Below are 7,112 nucleotides of genomic sequence, written 5' to 3'. Positions count from 1 at the left end.
AGTCAGTTGAGTTGTTCATGTGGGATTTTTTGATTGCCAGAACACATTCTTCTTTGGTACGAAACATGTCTCCCACCTTTAATTCGCCTTCTGATCTCGGATATGGATTATAGAAAACATTGTTGGATGTTTCATCGTCGTGTAGATCCATATTTGTCATATGTTGAGGCGGATTGTAGACATGACTAGGAGGTATTGGTGGTGGTTGATCATCATCTCCATCGTCGTTGTTCAACATGTGATCAACCTGTATCTCGGTCTCCTCTTCTTCTTCATCAACGACATCCACTTCTGCCTCTGCTTCTGGGTTGACGTCATCTGACCATTGTCGATCATCTTCACCAGATTCATCCTGACCGGTTAGTTGAGACTGTTGAGATGATATACTTGGTTGAAGAGTAATGCACAACTCAATACAGTTGCAGCCTGAATGTTCATGACTAACAAACATGTATTCAACATCTTCATCGTCTCGTACCTTAAGGGGGAAATACTTGCATTGACCATTCTCAAAAAATATTGGATTTTGATATGTGATCTTTGACACAATACCCGGTCCTATAAAGGATTGTATTCTTTTTTTCAAATGCAATAAGGTTTCATTTCTCTTGATCGTGATTCTAATGGTATAAGTGTTTCGAAAACAAAAATCATGTAGCTCAAACTTATATGTTTCACCGTTGCAGTGAACGTTGACACTGTATAATGATGAAGATGACATTGTGCAGATGAAAATTATTTTCTTACTGCAGATGAATGTGAGTGAAGTGTCTTGGATGTTGATAGTAAGACACTTAAATAGATGAGTGAAGTGTCTCACATGCTAGCTAGTTCGGAGTGACGTGTCGCACATGCAAGCTACTCCGAAATGAAGTGTCAGACATGCAAGATACTCTGAAATGATGTGTCAACCATGCAAGCTATCAAGAAATGACTTGTTCAGCATGCAGGAGACAAGACAACCACGTGTCACACATGCAGACACACACTCCAAATGGATTGGCGCCTCCACTTATTCCTTGCACATGGGCGCCAATTCAAGTGGAGACATCATGCATTCAGACCTCGAAAACCAGGCAATCAGACCTAGGTCTTGCATGCATGTCCCTATGGAGGCGTCAATTTGAATGGTGACCCCTCTTAAAGGTTGTACATGGTCGCCAATTCAAATGGAGACACCATGCAAGCACAACTTTTCATGCTCCCATCCATTTGCCTATAAATACATTCATTCCATCAACACTTCTTCCACACCATCACTCTCACTACTTCTTCTACAATACTTCTTCTACAATTTCATCTGCAACAACTTCTTGTAGTTTCATCTACACCAACCCCCCGACAAAATGTTTATCCTCACAATGGGCGAAGCACATAGAGGAACGGTTGCAAACATCGCAACATATGTAAGTTTTTTCTTTTTTTAACTTTTTATCTTTCATCTTCACCAACCCCCTTTTATTTTGACATACCAACTTAGTCAAGTTTTTTATTCTTTCTTTTATAGGATGTATCAAGGTTCCGAACTCGGGTCCACGAATATGTCCATATGGACCCGATGATTCAACCTTATGTTGAACTCGCCCGTTTTGGTCATATTAGCAAGATTTTGTCTTGGTCCATAAATAACAAATTCATTCTAGCCTTATGCGAAAGATGGAGACTAGAGACACACACATTTTGGTTCCCAACGGGTGAGTGTACCGTGACGTTAGAAGACATCTACATGCTTTTAGGACTACCCATTGAAGGTAAGGCTGTTAATGGTAAGACCAACTATGCAAATTCAATTTGCATGGAGCTCTTAGACACTGATTTGTTAGATGATAATGCTAGAGGTCAAGGTATACTACTCTCACGCCTTAAGTCGTACTATAATAGTTTATACTTAGATGAGCATTCTACCGAAGATGCTCGAATAATAAAAACTAAGTGTTACATTATGCTGTTAATTAGATCGTTTTTATTTCCCGAAGGTAGTGGTTCTAGCATGCATATTATGTACTTACCTCTACTTAGACATGTAAATAGAATAGGAAGTTACAGTTGGGGATCTGCTTGTCTAGCCTATCTCTATAGCTCCTTGTGCAAAAACTCACACAAAGACACATCTACATTTTCTGGATGTGCTGTTTTATTACAAGCATGGGGTTGGTCAAGACTACCGTCTCTAGCACCGGTCAATAACAGCCCTTTCACGTTTCCGTATGCACAAAAGTAAGTTGCTTAAATTGCTATATATTTACTTACTTCTTTAAAGTTTATTACCTCAAACTAATTTTTTTTGACTTTTTGGTGTAGATGGTCGGCACGTGGTATGAGTTACAACAGATGTCCGAGACACTGTATTACTCAGTATCGCAACCTGTTGGATCACCTTCGACCGACAGACGTAAGCAAAATAACTTAATTATTTCGTTATATTTTGTTAACTTTTTCTACATTGATTATAATCCTATCTTCTTTCACATTTCAGTTCATTTGGCGTCCATACCTTAATTTGGATCATGACCATGAGGTCAACGCTGAAGACGCAGCCGTATGGACTACATGCACACCGATAATACAGTTCACAACTGTGGAGATGCACAACAACGATCGTGTGAAGCTACAGTTCGGTATGCTCTAGAATATCCCAGATCCCCCAGCTAGCCTAGGAGAATGGCATCTGCGTAAAGTTAACGACCAATGGAACTTCAATCCATGGCAAAGCTTCGCAAGATCGGAGCGTCGCAAATGGAAGTACCGTCATGACCATGTGTTAACTGACGCAGTCATGCCAACTGAGGTAAAACCAAGTCGTACTTATATGGCTTGGTACAGATCGGTTGGTTTTCAATTCATCGCCGAAGATATGTACCTATACGACCCACACCAGGAAACTTACACACAAGAAGGATCAACATCTAACCCCCAACAACATTCTCAGCCCGGTTACTCACAACCCCCTATCCGTCAAACTTTTTGTTCCACAAACACACAAACATACAACCAAAACATGTCATTCACTCAACCCCAATACGAAGAGCATACCCCATACCACCACCAACAAATTGACCATCAAACTGAGACCCAACATCGCTTCGCACTCACCCCATCACCCTACCAAAGTCGCCTTAGCCAAAACATCAACCGCTTCTCCTCCTACCGTAGCCAAGAAGCTCAAACATCACAGAACCAAAACATCCCACAACCCTATCTCTACCAAACACCCCAACAACCTTTCCAACCTTTCCTCGACGCATCATTCACACCCATGTCTCCTTTCAACCGTCCCGGTCGCCCATCCATGAGTCAACCACATCCCAACTTCTCTAACATGGGTCATGAGCTCAGCTACGGCGGTACACCATCGATGCATACTAAAGACTATGCCGACTTGTCTGAATACCTCAACGGACCTTCTCCTGTAGTTGGTAGTGACGCTCCTGGCCCCTCAGATGATCAAACACTGGTGCAGAATCGTCAACGTGGGTTAGGGCTAAGGGTTAGGGTAACTAGAGGATGTGGGACCGGAGGTCGGTTAGGTGATCCCGGTCATCACCATTAGGTTTCTTTGTGTAAACTCCAAACTTTATTAATATCAAGTCGTCTTATATCAAATTTATCTTTCACTTATACCATAAAACACAAAAAAATACATTTTAGGAGGACTCTCCAATTGAATTGGCGACTCCTCTTAAAACCTACACATAGGCGCCAATTGGATTGGCTAGTGCACCTGCCCCAACCAATCCAATTGGCGCCTCCATTCAAGTTTTAAGAGGAGTCTCCAATTCAATTGGCGACTCCTCCTAAAAGTGGGGTATTTTGGGATTTTTTTTGAAACTAGGGGTATTTTGGGAATTTCCTTGAAAAAGTGGGTTATTTTTGTAAAAAAACCCAAAATGATATCTTAAAAGAAAATAGAATATGAATTATCTTTAAATTCATACCGTTGTCAATGAGAAACCAAATCACATGATTATTTTTAAAATATTGATATTACATAATAAATATAAGAATTTTGGTCAGGTGTAATATTATTTTACATTATTAATTTATTATCTTTAAACTCTAATTATAATATCATAAAAGATAAATATTTTTTTTAAATTAACATTTGGAGTGAATGGTATGCTCTTTATAATTTTAAGTAATGATGAAAAAAATATATTTTTAAATTGTCATAAATCATAAAGTTGAAAAGCAGAAAGAATATTAATAAAAGACGTCAGAGTTACGGGGTATTCTAAAGAGTGACGCCAGCAGCAGAGGCTGGTGATTGTAGAGCCAGGAAGTCTGACGACTGTGGTTTGACAGAGGTTTAGTAGTTTTGCGTGAATTTGACTGTTCAACGATGGCAATCTAGCTTCTTATGGCGGGGCTTCGATGAGTATTGGTCGAGTCCGGCGGGCATTTTGGGTTTGTCGAGCATCGAGTTCGGTCCGCGCGTATCGTGTTTGATTGCATCATTTAATGAATTTGTTCTCTATTTGGTTGTGTTTTTTTGCCGAATCTTTTGAGTTTCAACGGTTATAAATATGTATTATAACATTCTTATATTCTCGCCGACAAAGAGAAAATGTGACAATCGAAGGGGGAACTTAGAGTGACAGTCGTAGAAATTCATACGATTGTATTATGGAATTTTGGAAAATCTTTTGAGATATTTTAAGAGATAAGGAAACACTTTGAAACATCTTAAACTTTTGTGATTCATATATGAAGAGTTTAAGAGATTGGGGAACACTTGGATAGAAGAAAAAAAAAGGATTGTTCTTAGAAACTTGGATGAATCGGAGACTTGGTAACTCTTGTGTAATCTCTTATAACAATTCTTGGAAGTATAGTGAATTGAGACTTGTTCTCCCGCCTATAGTACATCGGTTTGATTGAATGGGGTAAACAAGTTTTTTCTGTTTTCTTGTCTTTTATCTTCTATTTGGTTGTTTTTGGATTTGCCTTCGCTTTTGACATGTTAATGTGTTGCTTAAGATCATTTATTTTGGTTTTCATTGTTCTTTGTTTCACATATTGCTACTTTTGACGAAAATAATACTGAGGTTAATTTCAATGAGAGCTTTGTGTGTTTGAACCTATCAATAAATTTCAGATCTCTGTAAAGTTCATTTGGGATGCATGTTCTGAGTGATGGCAAAAGTGCATTAGACATTTCCGATATATGTAAGGTTCATTTGAATGTGGATATTTATGTACAATATGATGTGTTTGAGCGTAAGTTTTATGATGGTGCTCTTAAGAAAGAAGAATTAAATTCTGATGACATCATTGACCTTGAGGAGGAAGAACAATTGCTTGCTAAACTTTAAGAAGAAACAATTAAAGAAAGTGAGAGACAGGATGGTGAGGGACAACATGATGATTTACAAGGTGGTGGTGTTCAAGAAGGTGAGAAAAAACATGATGATTTTCATGGTGGCGATGATCAAGAAAATGAGGGACAACATGGTGGTGTTCATGATGGCGAGGGATATGATGATGATGTGCATGATTGGTTGGACACTAATGAGAGTAATGCATGTGTGATGAATGAGGGTGGCATTATAAGTTATGCTGATAGTGAGGATGAGAGTTGTAAGTATGACATTGCATAGGAAATTTCATTTGACGACTTTGATGATAGTGTTGATTTCGTGGATGAGAAAATGGATAACCTAATTGAGTATGGAGATGCTCAAAGGGTATTAGCAATAAAAAGAAATACAAGTGGTATGCACACAAAGAGAAAGAACATACAGAGGAAATTAATGGGAGTGAATGAGAATGAATAGTTGGAAAATGAATGTGAAAGTGATGAGAATAATGGAACTACTAAGAAGAGTTATCCAGTTTTCAAGTTCCTGGAAGACATGGTTAATTATAAGTGGGAGTTAATAACATATTTTAGTACCAAATATGATTTTAAAGAAGAAATAACAACGCACGTTGTCCAATCTGGTTGGGGTCTAAAGTTCACCAAAAATGACAAAAAATAAAGGGTTAGGGTTAGATGCAAATTGGGTTGTCAATGAAAATCCTATTGTACCAAGTTGCCCAAGAAGGAGACTTGGCAATTTAGAAAAGTAACTGACATCCATAGTTATAGTAGAGAATGTAATGTCAAGTTGATGACTACAAAGTGGTTGAGTAAGAGGATTAAAAACTCCTTAAAGGATAATCCTAATTCGGAGATTAAGGATATAAAGGAAACTGCATAAAGGAAATGGAATGTAGGGGTGAATAAGACAAAGGAAATTAAGGCAACATTTGCAGCAAGAGACATGGTGAATTATTCCTTCCTAAGGGGATTACACTAGAATTTATGACTATTTTCATGAAATTCTAAGAAAAAATCTTAGGTCATCAGTCAAATTAAATGTCCAATATATGGAAGAAGGAATTGGAGATAGAAGACCTCATTTCAAAAGGTTGTAAATATGTTATGCATCATGTAAGAAGAGTTTCAAGCCGTGTAGGGATGGTACTAGTCTTGATGGGTCTTTTTTAAAGGCCTGTGTGAAGGACAAATATTTGCAATCATTGGTAGAAATCCTAATGATCAGATGCTGACAATAACATTTGTTGTTGTTGAAGGGGAAACAAAGGATCTATGGTCATGGTTTTTGGAACTTTGGATTAATGATCTTGGAGGTAGGGATGTATGTATTTAATACACTTTCATTTATGATCAACAAAAGGCATGGTGTATTTTAATTATAATTGAATTCATTCATTTCTTTTATGTTGTATTTTAATTGTAATTATATTCATGTATTTTATGTCGTATTATATGTTGTATTGCAGAGTTTGTTGCCTACTATGAATGATCTTCTCTTTGGGGTTGAACAAAAGTTTTGTGCGAGGCATTTGTATAATAACATTAGGAAGAAGTATTCTAGGAATCTTCTTAAATAAATTATATGGAAGGCTGCAAAATCAACATATCCACAAACATGATAAAGAGAAATGAAGGCAATGAGAGTGATCAATGTATATGCTTTTGTGCATATTATGAAGACTCCACCCATGTTTTGGAATAAATCATTGTTTATGACTCATACAAAATGTGACTTTGTTATTAACAACATGTCATAAGCATTTAATAGCGTGATTCATGAATCAAGGACTAA

The sequence above is a fragment of the Lathyrus oleraceus genome, chromosome 7, assembly GCF_024323335.1.
Source record: "Lathyrus oleraceus cultivar Zhongwan6 chromosome 7, CAAS_Psat_ZW6_1.0, whole genome shotgun sequence".
Taxonomy (NCBI): domain Eukaryota; kingdom Viridiplantae; phylum Streptophyta; class Magnoliopsida; order Fabales; family Fabaceae; genus Lathyrus; species Lathyrus oleraceus.
Note: the sequence above shows the minus strand (reverse complement) of the source record.